Raw genomic sequence first — 20,961 nt, 5'->3', positions numbered from 1 at the left:
TTGAACGATTAGAACCTAAGCAATGCAAAGAACCTTATTACTGCAACATTGCAGATGAAGACACTGTGCATATGTACCATGCAAGTGTACACACACACACACACACACACTACATTGGTTCTTCAAACTCTAAATATGAGTGTTATGAGGGTTTCCTTCAATTAAGTGACTTAGTTATTTCTATCTTCTGATCTCCTTGTGGGCATTTCTCATCCATGCTGCTTTAGTTTACTAATTGAGATATTTACTGACTAGCCTTTGCCAAACTAAAAATAAACAATTCCATAAAGCTATCACTACCAGTCTATGTACCGCTGTGGAACTTCAATTCACTGGCTTCTAATTATAAAGCAACATAAGGAAAGCCTGTATTGAAATTGGTCAATGCATGTGGTAATGTTGTAGTGTAAAATTCCAGAATGAAAATACACCCACACCTCACTCAAATGGAATCATCAGGGGTCCATGCTAAATGTGAAATAAGGTCCCGTCTGGTACTTCTAACAACAACACCCCCCTGGATGTGGTCCAAGGTCTTGTCTCACACTCAGTTCCAAAGTAGTATATTGCAACAAATGGATAGTCAGACGAGGCTACTTTTTGCCTTTCCCATCACACCACGCATTTTCTGGCTATGGATCATTGCAAATGTTTCTTTCTCTTCCTGGATTGCCCCCGGCCCACCCATCCAATTCCCCTGTATCATTCATACTATTCCTTTAGGGCCTAGTTCAAAATTCTTCCCTCCTCTTCCCCCTCTCTCTCTCCTAAGTAAATTATTCTTCCCTATGACCTCAATATATGTTGTATACACCTGGCACCCTTCACGTTTTAATTACTGGTTTACATGTCTGTCTCCTTTTGTCATGCTCTATCCTGAGTCCAGCTCAGTGTTTGGCACATAGGAAGTGGGCAGTGAATGTTTAAAAATTGAATGTTTTTACACCCTTGACATGGGGATAGAAGAAGAATGCAGTCTTTAAATGAAACTGGAGAATCTAAGTCTCAGATGAGGGGGTGAACATTTTTCAGAGATGTTAGAAAAGAATGATTAGATGAGAATGGCTTTGCCAAGTAGAGATGGTCCTGCTAAAGGAATCAGTTTAAAAGGTACTATGGTCTCTTGGATCATGTTCAAGTCAGACCTCCAGCTAGAGCAGGGGCTACAGGTAGGGAGACCTGAGGATCTTAGTTCCCTAATAACTGGGTGACCATAAAATGTACTGTCCAAAACCAATATGCATTTAAGAGTGAAAAGGAGTATTATTAATTAGCATATCAACTTAATAATCATATCTGAGAATACCCATTGCAAACTGTGACTTATAGTTCCTCAATGTACAGGGATTGCAAAATCTAACCATCAAGTTTTAGAATGAGAAGCTGCCTAATCACTAGAAAAAAGAACTGTCACAACTGTAGTTCTCTTTATAAAATAAAACAATGTAAAAGACCCCTCTACCAACAAATGTTGTTACACCTTGTGTTTCTTGAATCCTTCCCCAATTTTCACACTACTTGATATACTACACATGTTATTTATCATGAGCTACAACCATGATATATTTCTAATATCCTACCTCCATCCACCTACTCCTTCCCTCCTATATTGCTCCCTCTCCTTGCAGGTTCTTTCTGGCTTGGTAAGCTTTAAATGAAACCTCTGAACATTAGAAATGAAAGGAATTTCAAATTTGTTTCATCAAATCCTCTCACTTTATAGCTCAAAAACAACTACTACCGTGAGGACCACAAAGAATTTAAAATGCACTCAGAGTTTACACAGTGAATGCCAAGGTAGAATTAAAAATATTTTTATTCAGGGAAACTTATTTTATAATACTCTAGAGATAATGCAATAAATGGATTAAAAGAATTAATATAAATCACTTAGGTATCCGAGGAAAGGACTACAGAAGAATTCAAATCAATCCATTAAATACTTATCATGACTATTATGTGAAACACACACTGCAGGACATTGGGTCAAACAAAGATAAATAAGACCTAGTTCTTGTCCCTAGTAGGGAGTTCAAAATGGATATTTTTACACACACACACACACACACACACACACACACGGGGGGGGGGGAGGGAAAGAGGAAGGGAAGGAGAGAGAGAGAGAAAGAGAGATTAAATAGCAGATGGTAAAATGTTTACCAAGAAAAGTAGTACAAGAGGAAAAAAACTATCAAAGGATAGAAAACTGAGAGATCAATTCTAACTGGGCATGGGAGCCTTGGGAAGGATAGCTAAGCCAGTTACCCCCAAATGGTTTTCTGTCAGTTCTGACTCAAAACATTGATGATTTATTTTGGGGGTACTGGGGAAAGAACCCAGGGTTACTCTACTACTGAGGGACATCCTCAACCCTTTTTATTTTTGATTTTGAGCCAGAGCCTTGCTAAATTTCCTAGGCTGGCCTCAAAATTGGGATTGTCCTGCCTCAGCCTCCTCGGTAGCTGAGATTACAGGTGTGCACCACCATGTATTGCTGATAACCTCTTTTAACCAAACTTGTGGTTAGCCATATTTTACCAATCAAAACAAAAGTGATGGCAGTAAAGAAGACTTTCTTGGTATTTATTACAATGGGCTGAAGGATTTTTTCATAATGTCTGAAAAGTAGAAACAATCTAAATGTCTATCACTTGCTAAATGGATAAGCAGACTGTGGTACAGACTTACAAGAGCATGCTAGGAATACCAGCAATAAAAGGAACAAGCTGCTCTTACATACAATACTGAAATGAGCCTCAAAAGCAGTATACTTAAAGGAGCCAGGCCCCAAGGACTCAAATCATATTTTATGATTTAATTTGCATACACACTTTAGAAAAGTACTGGAGTGACAGAAAGAAGATCAGTGTTGCCAGGTCCTGGAGGAAGGGGAGGGACACAAGGACCTAGTTCTTGTCCCTAGTAGGGACAAGAATACTTTTTGAATTAATAGATATGTTCTGAATCATTATGATGGTTCCATGACTGTATCACTTGTCAAAACACATGTAACTGTACACTTAAAATTTGTGACTTCTAATGTATTTAAATTTACCTCCATAAAGCTGATTTTTAAAAAGAGAAAATGTTCTAGCATAGAAACATCTATCCTTATTCTTCAAGTTATTCATATTACCTGTAGTCCATGCATGTACTGGCCATGACAATGTTGTCTGGGTAGAAGCACAGAATTAAAAGGAGCGAATCAGCACTGGGTAGGCCTCAAACATATACTAAATATACAATTACTTAGTCTTTTTTTCTATTTATAGTCTTGAGTGACTGTATTTTCTAAAAATGGCTGCAATGATATTTATCATCCCATTTTCCATATAATTAATTATTTTAAAACTTTCCATTTAAAAATACACACGTCAAAGAGCAAAAATGACTTGTTAGAGTTTTTTTTTTTTTTTTTTTTTTTTTTTTAAATGCAGTTTGAATTTTACAATTAGATTGAGGGACCAAGAGTTTCTAATGATTTTAAAATTCAATAATAAGCTGAGGTCAGGAACAATGACTGCATCAAGTCTGAGAACCAAGACCTTATAGTGGCAGTGACAAAGACACCCCTCCTATATGCTATGTCTCTCTATTAACCATTTTACTTAAGTCTGAAGTACTAGTATAAGACATACAACCCTTTGGGTTACAAGATGTTTCCTTTTTAAATTATAATACAGAGTACTTTGTGACAGTAGCCTATCTGCATGACAAAACTTGTGAAAGGAGGCTAAGGGTGTAGCTCAGTGACATAGTGTTTGCCTAATATGTATGAGGCCCTATGTTTGATCCCCAGCACCACACACATTAAAAAACAAAACAAAACAAAATACCAAAGAAATCTGGAGAAAATTTATAATATGCTTATGAGCTAAAAATCATTCTTGAAGGAATACAGAAACAACAGGAAGGATCTCCAAGCTGTCTACTTATCCCAACAATGGTTAGTTTTACTGCATCAGTATGCTGAAAAGTATATAACAACTAGTTTCAGGAGTGGGCAGAGAAATCCCTCATTTGTTGATTCATCTGGTTTCAGCATAGAGATTTCCCACCATAGCCTGTTTTAAACTACCAAAGTGAACAACAAATTGGGAAGACATCCTCACAATCAGCTTTCATGAGCTAGTCCCAAATATTAGCAGACTTCTCCGCTGTAAAGTTATTGCTTTCTCTTTTGTAATTAGTAAGTACTTTGTTGGAAGATGCTGAGACTATGCAAATATCATTCCTCATCAAACTCTCACCTACTAGTTTTACATCCAATGACTTTCTACTCTTTTTTTTTTCTATTTATATTAGTTAATATCATCCTGTAAGAAAAAGCTTCCCTTTAAGTTATTAATTTACTGATATTGGCATAGAGTTATGGGTTCTTCTTTCATTTAGTGTGTTATAATTCATTACAGTCATTATTTATTTGTAAATTCAACTTATCCTGGATTTGGGCAGTGGATACACTTCAAGCTGGTTCTGATGTGATATATCTCAATCATTCTTGTGCACTTTGTGGATTTTCATCCCAACAAGATGTTGTACTGTTCCTGATTCCAAGATGCAGCATTTGTTCAAGAATCTCTTTTTGCACATTTTTGTAGACAATGGTATTTAGAAACCAAGATCCATCACTAGGTGGTGCTCATTGCCACCATGATGCTTCTAGGTTGCCTTATACTAGGTAATATTAGGCTAAGAATATACATATAAGTGTATAAACAGAAGTATACAAATTTGAATATATGTATATATATACACATTCCTCCTGAAATGTCCAACTATGATACATCATAGATAGAACCTAGTTTCCTTTATTTTCATAATTGTAATTTTCCTCCTCCTCAATAGTGAGAAATTTGATTCCTATTATATTCAACATATTTATTCATTTGTTCAAATTCAGAATACCCAGAAAGTATTTTCAAAATTGCTAATCTATGGAAGGTCATTATACTAGTAACTAGAATTAAATATTTGCTTACAGTTTTGCTTTGTTTTTATTCATTCTTTTTAAAAATGCATATATAACATTTATAGTTGGTTCTTTTTGTATTCTAGAAAAATTATGTCTTGAGAGACAATGGAGAATTGGAGAAAGCTCACAGAGCTAGAGGGTCAGAGAAAGGAATCTACCTCCTTATTATCTATGTGACCATAGACAAGTAACTTTATTCCCTTAATACTGGGCTTCTTCATTCAAGCAAAGAAAAACAAAATCCTCTTAAAGAATTAATTATTTTAGTAAACTACTATTAACATTTACTATAAGTTCTTTTCATGTATTCTTTTATTTAAACCCTTTACCAACCCTACAAGGTAGGTTCCCTTATTATTTTCACTTTACATGTGAGAAAATGAAGGCCTAGAGAAATAATAAAATTTGTCTTCAGTTCCCAAGTTAATACAGGGTGTATATGACCCTAAAACACAGAGTGAATTACTGTGCTTCAATCTCTTATTTATCAGAAAAGCAGAGAAATGAGAGAAAGTAAAAAGAATAAAAATAACAAGACTCTTATTTCAATTATCCATATGTGTGTCATTTAATACATATATTATCCATGGTGAAAGGCAAATCCCAAGCTAGTTTCCTGGTTTTTCCTTCCCATTTGTCCCATGTGCAATTCGATCACTTCTTTCTACAAAGACACCATCAACTAGTTGCATCCTCCTCAAAGAAAGATACTGACCTTTGTAAAAAACATTGAAAACTACCAAAAACACATCTGCCTCAAGGTGGTCATAGACTCCTAGGAAAAATATGAGCATCTACATGGAATGTAAACACATGAAGAATTGGGACCTTTCTTCTGCTTACTAATGTATCCCAAGAGCCTGTTATATAGTTGTATGGCCAAAAAACATATATAATGAATAAAACTACAGGGCACTTAGGTTCTGTAATCCCTACCTCCTCGAGTTGGCAAAATGTAATGGCATTGTTCATATTTTCTAGAATAAACTGCTTCTATTTCCTTCAATGCAAACTATGTCAGAACTTTAAATGCAATGTGGAAATATGAGTTATCAGATCAGAACATGAGTCACTTCTAAGAAAGAAAGCAGAAATTGAAAAGAGGTCAACTGCTTTCAAAGGAATATATAAAAAGGAAAAATATTTCACAGAAACATCCCTAAAAATAATTTTCCCTCCAAAAGTTCTTATGTATGTTTAAAATAACTGGAAAACTTACCTTCAAGGCAAAGGAAGAGGTGCTTGACTGGGTTTTGCCCACTTCTATTATTCTTGCTCAACTCACATTTACTTACACTTTTATTTATTTATTTATTTATTTATTTTATTTCTTCTGATACTAGAAATTGAACCCTTTGCTAGGCAACTCTACCACTGTGTTACATCCTGGTCTTAAAACAAAACCATGGACTCTTACTATTGCCTCTTCCTCACATGTCTATGGTTTCTGCTTTATAAGGCACATTAAAATGCATTGACCTCTTTTCTTCCTAACAGTTCTTGGAGGCAGGAAGATGGAGCAGATATCCTTGTTTGACAGAGAAAACACTTTAAGCTCAAGGAATTAAGAGATTTGCTCAAAGCCACATAGCTAGCAAGTGTCAGAGTTGGAACCAGAACCCGTCTTCTCACTCCCAGTCCAGTGTTCTTTCCATTCCATGGCACAGCATCACATGAGGGGTCTGTTTAATCAAACAGTGTGATGCTCATTCATTCAACAAATACTTAAGCAACTACTTTGTGCCAAACACAAAAGTAAGGGGGTATATATGAATGCAAGATACAGGGCATACCCCCAAAAGGTTTATGACCTAGTGGATACAATGAATGAGTTTTCCAAAAAAGGACAGCTACAATAGTATGATAAATATTAAAATAGGGCCAAATTCCTGCTGTCATACAGGTAAGTAGCAACGGATTAAAGAAGTAGCTGGGAATAGTGAGAGAGGCCGTTGGGGAGCTTAAAAACTTCAAGGCTTAAAATATGAAAAGTAATGTGCCAAACAATGATGCAAAAAAAATGCAAAAAAAAAAAAAATTGTGACAAGTGAAGTGGACAGCATGTGCAAAGACCCAGATAAAGGAGACAGCTAGGTGCCTTTGGAAAACTGCAACAGTTCTGCCATGATTGGAGGCTGGAGTATATATGTTGTAGGGCAGCAGTGAGCAGTTGGTGGAGGGGAGATTATTGAAGAAAAATGAGACTGGAGATGGAGGCAGGAGCCAGAACTTGAATCTATTTTTAAGGCCCTTATCCTGAGGGAAATAGGGAGCCAATGTAAGGTTTTAAGCAGGGGAATGTTGTGATCACACCCGTGCTTGAGAAAGATCACTCTGGCGGCAGTGTGGGGAACAGATGGGGAAGGGACAACATTAGAAGCAGGGAAAGCACTTATTACTACAGCAATAGTAAGAGCAATTTCTATAATGGTTTCTTTAGATATGGTAGATACCATAGGTAGACACTGAGACTGAACAGCCATAAAACACACATTTCACTAATTTTCAGCCTTAAATTCTTTTCAACAGCTCAGAGGTGCCTGAGGCAATCATTAAATGATTATAGGAGGCAAAATTCCTGTGAGCTAGTAAAGCACTCTTATATTTTACAGTACCATGTGCCCAATTCTACAGACTAAACAATAAGAACAAATATGTTATTACACAAAATAAATTAGATCATGACTTTGCCTTTGCATCTTCATACTGCCAAAAATTGAAATTTTCCATTTCTGATTTGTGTAAATGAATGACTTTGATCCATTCTTGCCTTTCTTTTCTGAAAAATATCAGCTTATCTACATATTCTTAGTCATAATAATGACAATATCAATTAGATCTTCTGCTATCAGTCAAATCAGATATCAGTAGATTCATTATACATTTTAGTGGCATCTATATTACCTGTCAATACATTATAATTGTACAGATGATTGAAGAGCTTCCATTCTATTATTAAAACGATTTAAAAATTAATTTATAGGACCTTTTACTATAGGATCTGATTTATAGGCTCTGAACAGGTTGGCTCCTTTGTGGATATCAAATTTGTTGAGAAATATACTATGGGGATTATGATTATCATGTATATTTTTATAATCTTATTTGTCAAGTATGATAGAGTAATGCTTTATTTATTTAGAATGTTATGAGTGAGGTGTTCTAAATGAGAGAATTTTTCAAGTATGGACCTATTGAATGCTGACCATTTGCAGTAGAAATATATCTAAAATATATTAACTGTGTCTTTGTTTTCTTAAGAAAAATATACCAAACTCTTGTTGATGCTGAAGGCTTGTAATTTAAAATAAGGTAGGCACTCTTCCTGCTGATATTTCCTCTGCTAGCAAGTTCTTAGTGTTCTTAGTTCTTAGTTCATTGTGCCTTTAAGTGCCTAACACAGTAACTAGAACTAGAAAGCACCTAAAAACATTTGTTACAAGAAAGGTCTCAGCTGCTTTTCTTAAAGAACCAAAACACATAGCTGAATAATGATCTGCTTATAATTTCTGTTGGTTGTTTTGCTATAATTTATCATCAGTTTTTTTTAACATCAAAAAGTAATTTTTTTTAAAGAGAGAGAGAATTTTTTAATATTTATTTTTTAGTTTTCAGTGGACACAACATCTTTATTTTTTATTTTTATGTGGTGCTGAGGATCAAACCCAGCGCCCCGCGCATGCCAGGCGAGCGCACTACCGCTTGAGCCACATCCCCAGACCATGTTTTGTTTTTTTAACATCAAAAATTTGATGGGCTTAGTGATAGTCATTTGTTTCTTAAAAGGGTTTTTTAAAATTTGTATCTCAATTTATAGCTATGTCTCAAATGGCTAAAATACCCGTCTAGGGGCTGGGGATGTGGCCCAAGTGGTAGCGCACTCGCCTGGCATGCGTGCGGCCAGGTTGGATCCTCAGCACCACATACAAACAAAGATGTTGTGTCCGCCGAAAACTTAAAAAAAAAAAAATTAAAAAAAATTCTCTCTCTCTCTCTCTCTTAAAATAAATAAATAAAATACCTGTCTAAGTCTCTGTGAAGATTGTTGTAATAAAGCAGTAGAATTTTCATTATTTCTGAAATGAAACTTTCAACTTCTTTGCATACAGGAATTAGGGGTGTGTTTTCTATTGATTGGTAACAATAAGAGTAGCTCATTTTTTCATTCTTTCTTTATTCATTCTAATTATTAGGTATACATGACAGCAGAATCCATTTTGATTCATTGTACACAACTGCAGCACAACTTTTCATATCTTTGGTTGTATACGATGTAGCAATGTAGCGTTGCACCATATGTGCAGTCATTACATGCACCCAGGGTAATGATGTCCATCTCATTCCACCATCTTTCCTGGCCCCAAGCCTCCTTCCTCTGCTTCCCTCCCCTTTGCCCAATCATAGTTCCTCCATTTTTCCCATCCCCCATTCCCCCATTATGGATCAGCATCCATTTATCAGAGAGAACATTTGGCCTTTGGTTTTTTGGGATTGGCTTACTTCACTTAGCCTGATATTCTCCAACTCCACCTATTTACCTGCAAATGCCATAATTTTATTCTCTTTTAATGCTGAATAATATTCCATTGTGTATATATACCACAGTTTCTTTATCCATTCATCTATTGAAGGGCATCTAGGTTGGTTCTACAGTTTATCTATTATAACAGTAGCTCATTTTTAAAGCTTGGTTGACATCTCTGTAACCTCTCCATTTCTGCACACAACTCTGGAACTGGAAAGTACTATGTTTACAGATCAGAAAACTGAGCTGAGCCCAAGTTTTCAGATTCCTCATTCAGTATTCTTACTCTTTAAGTAAGAAAGCTATTATTCTGCTATGGTAGTTGGTTGGTCTTTATCAAAACATTTGCCCTTTAGTTTTTTATGATTTAACATTATTTCTATTTGGCTTTGGAATACTTGCTTGTAATAATTCTTATTTATATTCTTAATATATTCTACCTGTTTCCTTTGCTTCAGTGACATGAATTTGCTGGATTTTTCTCTTTGTCTAGCCATTTCTCAGTCTTTGTCCTTATCAGTCCTACAGCTGCTGAGATGCCCTTTCATTTCCTTATGGCCTGCTTCTTCCTTCTTCTAAATCTATCTTCAAACTCATTCTCAAGGTACCTGAGGAAATCATGCCCTTAGAAAAGGAATATAAACTGGAATCCTAAAATACCTCCAAAAATGATGGCATACTTTCAACCATTCTCCCTTTATCCCACCACTGTCAGTAGGACTGGGTCACTTATTTTGACACAAAGAGGAAGAAATTTTGAGAACAGGCACTGGATTTGGGGCACCAGCTTGGGATGGAAGCCCCAGTTCCTCCAAGCACTAGCTGTGTGCCTTAAATGAGTCAAATACCCCATGACCCAGTGTTCTTGAAAGAAAAATGGGGTCAATATGATACCTTTCCTTATATGACTATGAGGATATTGTATATAAATATTCTTAGTATAACAATGGCACATAGTAAGTTCAAAAATAGTAGTTGGTTACCTTATTAAATTTATCATTAATATTTCCCAGAAGATGACTATTCAAAGAGAAACAATATAATAATCACAAAGATGAACAGTCTTGAGGAAAAAATAAAAATTTTCCTTGTTTACTGGTAAAAGCTACAGGGGGTAGATGGTATTGCACAGTGGATGTGAGTTTGGGCTTTGTACACACACAAGTCCAGGCTTCAGCTCTGACTCCACCATGTAGCAACTATGTGATGTCAAAGAAGAACTTTATCTCAATCTCAGCCTCAGTTTTCTCATTCATTAAATATTATCAGAATTATTTGAAATGTTCCACATAAAGTAACCAGTATTGTCTAGCCTAGATCATCATTTGAAAGGTGTCTAAATTCAACTGATGGACTGACATCTAACTATTTAGTTGTCAATTTTATTTTCAACAATTCTTAACATGTCAAGGATATGATGGTAAGATATCAGACTTGTTATAATATAACGCCATTACAGTTTCTTGTTCATCTGCTCTTCAAGTAATGGCTGGTAAGTGACACCTTCCTCTAACCTCCACTTTTTCCTCCTCAAAGTGGTGGCTTTATCTGAAAAGGACTAACCAAAGTGAGTTCTGGTTATTGCCTCCAACATTAAAGAAAGAGCTGACATGCTTCTCTTGTTTTATTAAATTACTCCCATTGTTGTAAAACCAGGGTTTAGGTTCATGAGAATTTGACCACATCTACATTGGGCATGGTGGGAAAACTGAGTAACAAGTCTGTGGTTTTGATGGCTAGCTAGCACAGCAGCCACTGGCCACATGTGGTTATTGAGCATTTGAAATTGGCTAGATTGAATTGAATTGATATGTGCTATAGATTGAATTGAATTGATATGTGCTATAAATGTGAAATGCATTCTCAAGTGTGAAAACTTATGGGAAAAAAAGAGTAAAAAAAATCTCTAATAAGCTGGTACATTGATTACATGATGAAATAGTACTATTTTCTACATATTGGGTTAAATACCTTATTAAAGTTAATTATATCTGCTTCCTTTTACTTTTGAAAATATGGCTATTTGAAAATTTAAATTCCATATGTGGGTTGTATTTTGTGGGTTCCATTATATTTCTCTTAGCTCTAATTTAAGCAGAACTCCTTTGCCTATCTCTGTATAGTAAAGCATCATTTTTAATTCTGATGTTCCACAAATACAAATAGCCATATTGCCAAAAACTGCTAAATTTAAATGCTTCACAAAGAAATCAAAGCTCATAATTTTTATGAAAAGCAAAAACTAGTAAAATGACATTTTAAAACCTTGATAAGTTTCTCATTTAAGCCAGCCAATCATCATTATTTGAAAGGAGAAACAAAGGAAAATAATTCTGATAGAACACTGAGAATAGATAAAGCTGAAGTAGTTACATATTATACAAAAGTAAATAATAAGGCTGGGGGTGTAGCTTCAGTGGCAGAGTGTTTATCTAGGATATGTGAGGCCCTGGGTTATCTCTCTCTCTCTCTCTCTTTCTCTTTCACTTACACACACACACACACACACACACACACACACACACACACGCGCGCGCGCGCGTGCGCACACATACACCCAAAGTAAATGCTAGTCCCCCCCATCAGATCTGGTTTGGAACAACTCTCAATATACATATTCATATTTAAAATGAAATTATAAACCATGGAAAAAGTTGTTCCATAGAGCCAAGCTGGTAAATTATAGAAAAAATATTCAGTTGTGTACGTGGATTATAGATTGCTAATAAGTGAGTTAGAAAACCTTTTACCATTTGATAGTCTATAGTTTTTAACTGGAAAATAACAGATTCCCTAGGAATTTATTTCCTTCTCCTCTAGTAATCATCCTCCTATAATTCATTATTTGTTTTTAGTAAGAAACTAACCCTTTCAAACTTCATATACAGAGTAGTCAATATATGTCAATCATCCTGCAGCCAGTTTAGTAAACTATCCCAAACACCTGGTGAGTTAATGGGTTACCTTGGTAGTTTTCGCTTCTTGCTAAACATTATCTGCACCTGGAGGAATACAAATAAGCCAGTGGATGGTTTCAAACTCCTATAAAAATTGCTGAAGTTCACTTGTCAGAAGAAATATAATTAGAGAATCCAAAAAGGAGGGGAGTGGAAAAGCCAGGACCACAGACAGTAAGAATCCCAATTCCAGTCATCGTTATCATTATAAGATGGTTATTTATAGAATTCACTGGTGGAAGCTGCTTGAAATGATTATAAATTATAGGCACCTCCAAGTGTATTTGCAGAAAAATTAACACATTAGAGCGCTAAACTTCTCAACTTGTAGAGCTCACTGCCCATGAGTTGCTCCATTTCTTCAAAGTATGGGAAAGGATCCACAGAAGGGAGGAAGATTGGCATGCTGAGGGTTGAAGGAAAGTAAAATCTATTACAAAGTCTGATTTAGGGGCCCATACTTTAAATTGGTGCCAATAATTCCTGGCAGAAGATTGTCTAAAAGGGTTTATATATACAAGTATTCATACTAAAATCTTATTCCATTAAATCTTATTCAAATAATCATATTTTTAAAAGTGTCTAAATTCAGTTAACAGACTGGCCTCTAATTACTTAAATGTCAAATTTATTTTCAAACACTATTAACACATAAAAGCTTAGTCGGGACAAATATGGAAGAATTTATTGTAAGGTGACTCTGGGAATTATGAGCTGCTCTTTAAGCAATGGTCAAAAATGCTTTACCACCTTACAGCCTCATTTTAGAGTACAGAGTAACTCTAAATGGAATGTTACCTACCTCCCTGTTCTTCCTGTGAACCACAAGTGTGGTGTGAAGAGGGGAGAGGGAAGCAGGGGGTCTGATGCACTAATGAGAGACACAATAATTTTCTGGTCCTACCACTTATACAAGTTTTTCTGAGAGTATATTAACTAATATCAGTTAACTTAGATCAGTTTTTCTGAGAGTATATTCCCAAAAACTTTATTCCTCAGAGATATACAGAAATTTAATGGAAAAATTCCCATACATAATATAAATATGAGAAACACTACAAACTAAATTCCTTTCTGAGAGATGTACAATGTGCACAACATGATAAAGCCTCTGTGAAGCACTGTGATGAAGAAATGACCAGCTTGTTATAAATCTCTCCAAAGAAATTGACCACAGAACGTATTTTTCACAACATCTACCCTAAGAGGAAATAGAGCATGATGGATAAAAGTGTAGTTTGAAGCCTGACAGCCTAGGCTTGAATCCCAACTCCACAACTTAGTAGTGCTGTGAGGTCAAGGTATTAATTTCTGTATACCTCAATTTCCTTATCTGTAAAATGGGGGCTTACAGTAGAACCTATTTAGTAGGATTTGAGTTAATTAGGGTAATATGTCTGTCAATGAGAAAACAGTGTGCCTGAGGGAGCTGTCTGTATTACAATTTTCAGAAGGAGTGTTCCAAGGAATGCATTTTGCTATTTGTGAGCTAAAGCTCCTGTTTTTTTTTTTTTTTGTTGTTGTTGTTATTGTTGTTTGTTTGTTTTTGGTTTGTTTCAAGAACTAGTGCCAAAGTTGAAAAAGAAAATACTTTTTGTTGCTGCAACAGGTTGCAAAAGACTTACACTGAGGATTTTAATGGGTTTATTCAGACAAGCCATGTTACCAATGAGACCAAAAGAGTATTATGTAAAATACAGGAAGAGCACTAGACTTAGAGCAAGGAGATTGAGATTCTAACTCTTGCTGTCACTAAACAACTGCTGGTATTGGACAAATCACTTAACTTCTCTGCCTCTCATCTCTGACATATTACAATCAGTGGTTGACTGGATGAACAATTTCATTAATTCTTTCATGGAATCTTTGAGTTAGGGTAAATTTAAAAATCTATATGCTGTTTTTTAGATATTATAGAAACTTGTGTATATATGTGTGTAAAATACAAACTTTACCTGTTAGGTTGTAAGATACCTGTAACTAAGAATCATGTCCTCTTCACTTAAAAAAATGTAAATAGTGCTGGAACAGAACATGTGCTCAATAAATGTTAAATTAATACCTGTTCAATAGCAATCAAATGTTCATCCCTTCATTCAAAAAATCTCAAGACTGCAAAAATATAAAGTACTATGCTGGATGAATATACTTTACATATTTCAGGGAGGTTATTAGTTCTACCTATAAGGAGCCTGAAATTTAATCTGTGGTATGAATATCAAATGATGATACTAATTATTGAGCTTTTTTTAAAAAAAACTATTACTGGAATTCCATAGTTCAGGTGAGTTTTGTTGTTATTTTACATAGCAGCATCATGTTAGTTGCATTATTATATAGAGCTATTCAGTAACTATGACAGAATAAATTACAAAATCAGTTCATTACAATAAAAGTATGTATATTCCAATAATTTGAAGTAAAATTTTAGATGTATAAGAATAGTTAGTGGATGAAAACTTCTAAACAAATGAGAAAAAGGGACATTTTGAAGGTCATTTTAAAATATGGTTTACTAATTTCCTTTAATTAGAAGAAATAACTTATTATTTTTCCTCCAAAATATAGTTGCATATAACCCTACCCAAACAAACAATAAAGAAACAAACAAGGGGCCAGAGTTGTGGCTCAGCAGTAGAGTGCTTGCCTCACACATGCAAGGCTCTGGGTTCGATCCTCAGCAACACATAAAAATAAACAAACAAAATAAAGGTATTGTGTCCATCTACAACTAAAAAGATATTTTTTAAAAAAGAAACAAACAAAAATGACAGAAAGTGTTTATCTCCATCAATAATAGGCAGGAATAAACAAATATCTTCTATTCTGTTAACCAAATTCCAATTCTTAATATTCACTGACAAAAGCATGCCAGGGGTCATAGACTTTTCTCTTTAAACTTGAAATGTACCAAAACATCCAGTTTTGATTGAATGCAATCTATTTCATTCAGGCTGCTCTGAGACAGAGAATGTGAGTATAGTACTAATTTAATTTACTCTGTGTATTTAATACTTGTGAAAATGTGCAGAAACTTTTGTGGATAATTTAATAGGTATTTAAAACCTCAAATAATTATTCGTTTTCATTGTTTTCTTGATGATTGCCTCCTAATAGCTCCTCCTTCAATGACATCTCCTTGTTGATAATGCAGGAAACTTTTCAAGGATAGTGTAGAAAACAATGGTCTATATAAGGGGCATGCATGATGTTCCCAGACAGGGTATTAGCAAGGATGTCTTCTGTTTGAAGAGCAGAAAGTTTCATTTTAATGGGTCTAAGAAAATGAGAAAGTCCTCTTTTATTGTCCTATTGTACACTGTTCCTATTGCAAATTGGACTTCAGTTTGCAGGTGTCTGCCTGAAGGCAGGTCACTGAAAGTCAGTGAAAATCAGTCCAACCTCAGCAGCAGAAATTAATCTGCAAGATCATGGCAGGCAGACATATATTTTAAAGAGCATTCTTCCCACTGAAATAACCACACCGGACTTCACAAAATGAACAGAGATTCAAAACAACAAAAGCAACCAACAGCATCTATTCTAACACTGCAAATTTCTTAGATATTACAGATGTCACCCAACAGTGCATGCATTTGCTTCCCATATGTGAACAAAACTGAGGCATCACAAGATAAATTTGAATGGAATGTTAACCTTCACTTTAAATTTTTTTCTTTTCCTAGCTGATGACACAATTTTAGTATTATCACAACGGAGCTTCTGGCTGGAAAAAAATTAAATTAATGGATGGATAAAAAAAAAGCACAGAAACTTAAAAAAAAAATAAACAACTTTCAAATATCTATACTTGATGGTGTCAAGAGCCAAGATGAATGTATTTCAATTGCAACTTCCAAACTAAACTCACAAATTACTACCATTATGCTAAGTGTTAGCTACCCCACTGTGCAGTTTTGCTTTGTGAATTTTTACCTTCCTCTATGAACACTTTTAGCCACTGATCGCACAGCCTTTCAATGTTTTCTGCCTTTTCCTTTAAATAAACTGGCTCTGGCTCCTTCCATCTGGTTCCCCTTCCGTCAGCAACCCTGCACCTGTTCACACCTCCTCTCCTGTTGGATTCCACTGAACATTTCCTCCTCTGCCAGGGCTATTCTGGCACTCGCAACCTTTCTGTCATTCAATCCATCTGTCAGAAGTGAACTTTGTTTACCGCAAGCTTCTGCTTTCTTCTTCAAGAAGTAAAGCCCCTCAAGGTCATTGTCAAATGAACTGTCGGCATGGATTTAAATCCTCTACTGCTAACCAGCAGAAGACGAAATTCTGTTGTGTAATGTACTTGTGAAAATTACTTTTGGGTTCGGGAAGACAATAATTTGGAGTCAAAGTAGTAAGACATGGTGTTTTAATGATCATTTGTAAAACCAGACAGCTGACATGTATTTTCTTCATGTGTGTCTGCACTTCTTATTATATTGAGCATGAACTATATGCATAAGCAGCAAAATAAAAGTTTTAAAGTGAAATCAAAATATCACAAACAAGTTTACACTATGTAAAAATTGCTTCATACTATACAGCATTAAGTTGAGGAATAAATATTTTCACTAATGAATTAGCCAAGGGAGAGAGTATTCCAATTAAGAAATTTTACACTGAAAGGCTTAAAATGTACAAATATGTACCATTTCAATTATATGCTATAGATTAACACATAGCTCTATTACTGCTTTGAAAGACTCAAACCATAATATACAAATTAATTCATGTGTATTTTAAATTCCAACATTTAGAAAATAAAGTTTTGCTTAGATAATGGCCAAATATATGCTGCCAAGCAAACATACAATCCATCTAAAGAAATATAAGTTGTACTAATAGATAAGTTCTATGAAAAAAATCAACATATAGAAATTAGGTGAAAATTTTATTCTCAATTGATTGTATTTTCTGTCATGTATAGCTATCGAGCACTCATTTTTCCTTTCATAAATCAGATGAAATCACTTATGTTGAATTATTTACCATTATTTTAGAAAATTATAATCATTAGAAGGAAAAATCAATGATTTAATTAAAATTTCTTATAAAAAAGGGGAAGATTATTTTGTAGGAGAAAATATGTGTCAAAAATTTAACCAAATGTACCCTCATAAATGTGAACATAAATGGGATTTCATTCATAAGGCTGCTTTTTTATTTTGTAGAATTATCCTAAGATTTAATCTTATTGTATATGCTTATATTAAATAAAATTAATGGTCTTTAAATTAAAAAATTTTTTAGGAAAAACAAAAATTAAAGCTTTTTATAAATTCAATATATAAAATTGAATCAGATTTTATTAATAAAAGCAGTCTAGAAAACATAGAATTTAAAATTTGAACTTAAAGTTCAAATTGATTGATAGTTATAATTTGTTAAAAAATTCTATAAAGGCAATTTTTTAGACATGTTAAAGAAAATTATTATGAGCTAAATATAAAAACAAAAGGAAAAATGACAGCTTAAAATTTAAAGTGCAGAGACACTCTTTTTAGCTGCAATTTCTTTTTTTAAAAAACTAACCTTCAAAATACTGTATGTCATAAAAATCCTTCTTATGTAATGTATACTGTAATTTAATCTATGGATTTTGAACTTAAAATATGCATATTCTTTTCATCTTTCTAAACATAATTTCTAAGTAATTTGTCTTCATGTGGAGAAAATTCCAAAAAATGTCAGTTAATTTACCCAGCAAATTTGCTACTACTTTTCTGATTTTTTTTTTTTCTGTAATGTAATCTGTGCTTGATAGTAGTTTGGTTACCTGGATCCCTGCTTTTCAATGTCATTCATTGAGAGTGTGCTGGTAATTTGATCACTTCGTGGTCTGATTTGCTATTATGAAAAGAAAGAAACATTAGCAAAATGCTAGTTTAATAGAGGTTGCTCAAATCACCACGAAGGAATTTTTCTTTCTTAGTAAACTACGTTTCCAAAACACACTGGTAGCCTTATTTTTGAAAATTGGTATGATAAGAATATAAACAAATGAAAAAACACTCAATTTTAACATCATTTACAGTCACACACGGATGCATGAATGCTCATACACACACACACATTTTACACACACACACACACACACACACACACACACACACACACTCGTTCCCTTCCATAAATACGTAAGAAAAAGAAAAGGGAAATAGTATCATGACTACTTTTACAGATGGAGTAATTCAGGAATTTACAGAATACAAATATTTACTTAATGCATAACATGCTTATTTTATCTTTTAAATAGAAAAAAAACGTATAGTTTGACAAAACACCTGAAACACAAATTTTTTTTGGGGGGGAGAGGCATTGAAGTAATGTTGCCAGGTTACCCGACAAAACAGGAAAGCCGTTTCTAAGGGCACTGCTAGGTGAAGACAAGAACTGATGTCGTTCACATTCTTTAATACCAGTTTTCCTAAAACAGCATATGGATGTAGGATGGAAGGTAAAACATTTAAACTCCTTAATAAAGAATTGACCTTAATTTTTCTACATTCTGAATGAGACTAGCAGGTCCGCTTTTCTATGAGCCACAAATGATGAAAATACTATTATTTTTCTCTGGTTTATTGTTTTTGGTTTGCAGATAAATTCATGATGCCTTTTAACAAAAGAGGATATTCATTTTTCCACCCCCTTCCTCAGTTACCTTAAGACAAGACCTTCTTTCAGATGTGGAAATATTTTCAGGACTGCAGGACAAAGAACTGAGACATTTCACAGGGTTGATCAAGGGGGAAATGGATTTGCGAGATTCTGTTAAGAGTAAGAAGAGACTAAATGACAACTTTAAATCTGCCACAATCATTTACTAATGTGCTGCTATATCAAATAAGTCTAATTTTTTGACAGCACCAAATTAGATTTATTGCAGAAACTGCTGCATAAATAGCATATGGCTATGTTATACCACCTATTTCAAATCCTGGTAATGTTTCCCCCTCCCCCTCCAAAATGAATAAATTGAGCCAAGCTATAAACCTTCTGCAGAAAAAGAGAAATACACAAGTTCGAAAACAGATGTAGGAGATCTGGATTTCTTTGTTAAAGTCACAGTTTTAGCTAGAATGTCCCTACTCTATATGTAAAAAGCCATGACTTCTTAATAAGTAGTTAAATTTAACATGTCAGTTTTTCATTTCTTATGAAATGATTTAATTTAATCTTTGTTTTAAGTTTTTTTTTTTTTTTTGGCTCTAAATTGTGCTTGTATTTTGATGTTCCATCCACAGTTAACATGGGGATATAAAGGACAAGTAGCTCTGAATCAAACATAGCTGAAATTAGGTTATGAAGATTATTAAGTAGAAATGCATGTATCATATGGTTGTTTTTAGCTTTCGTTTGTGGAGGACATATGTGGTAGAAATCATATCAAAAAGTCTTTTCTAATTTTAACTATAGTCTTCATCTGCAAACTCCTTGATGCATAAAATATATAAAGTGATCATTCCATGTGCCACACCACATATGAGAACGGCAAAGCCATACAAATAGTAAAAATCAGAGTTCGAAGCTGGGATTGAACTCACACAACAAATTCAGAGATGGACAATTGTTCCTCTTTGGATCTTTCCGCTAACACCCAACACCCCCTAACCCAAGTTTGACACAATTCAACTTAATTTTCCTTTTTGAACAAAAGTTTCAGTTCTTCTGTAGATGGGAAAGGCATTGCAAGGTCTTATCTCAGACCAATGGGCACACCACTGCAAACATCATGGCACTCGGCTACCCCGCAGACTCCCTCTCTGTGGTCAGTCTTCCCAGCTGCCCTATCTGTTACTGTCTGATTAGTTCTGCTAAGGAGCCCCTCCCCTGCCAGCTTTCGGTGCCATCTGTTCTACACAAGATGGCTGCTGCCCAGCAACCTCACACTGCCCTCCTACCTGGCACCCGGCTACCATCCTTACCCCAAAGTGCTAACACAGGTTCTCACTGCTGGCAGAGTCAGGATTTCATTACTACTACTTTGACAAGTGCAGGGTTGTTTGTAATTTCTCTTTTATCCTGATTTTGATTGTACAACCACCTCCCACTGATTCAGTTTGCTTCAGTTTTGTTGCTCACAGATTTTACTCTCCACATTAATCTCCCTCTGGCATGTTACTGCATCTGTTCCCTTTTTTATTATTAATTTTCAAATTCCCACCATTTTTGACAAAAAGGAGGTAATCTACACTCTGTTTCTGCCCATTTCATTTTCTTTAATTTGGAAGATAAGTATGAAAGCATGCCAAAGAAGTTAATTCTCCGTTAACAGTTTATTTTCTGGCATCCCTAAGCCTTTGTATATGAAAAACAGATAGGAATAAATGTTGACTGAATCACAACAACATAGTTGCAACGATTTCTGAATTTAATGAAAAGCAAACATATGAAACAGCATCTAAAAAGTTTATTAGTTACACGAGTTGTCTCATGCTGTCATTCTTCCTTCTACTTTTAACAGATAATTCTTTGTGCAAATTGGTCTGGGTGCAGTATCTGAA

At 34.7% G+C, this 20,961-nt stretch overlaps 1 protein-coding gene across 5 annotated transcripts in view; it reads right to left on the bottom strand.

Moving 5' to 3' along the window:
• Positions 1 to 20,961, bottom strand: part of Sdccag8 (SHH signaling and ciliogenesis regulator SDCCAG8) — a 233,922-nt gene that overhangs the window by 94,191 nt on the left and 118,770 nt on the right. The window lies entirely within an intron of this gene.

Source organism: Callospermophilus lateralis, chromosome 13, assembly GCF_048772815.1.
Source record: "Callospermophilus lateralis isolate mCalLat2 chromosome 13, mCalLat2.hap1, whole genome shotgun sequence".
Lineage (NCBI taxonomy): Eukaryota > Metazoa > Chordata > Mammalia > Rodentia > Sciuridae > Callospermophilus > Callospermophilus lateralis.
Note: the sequence above shows the minus strand (reverse complement) of the source record. Positions and strands in the feature narration are given on the sequence as shown.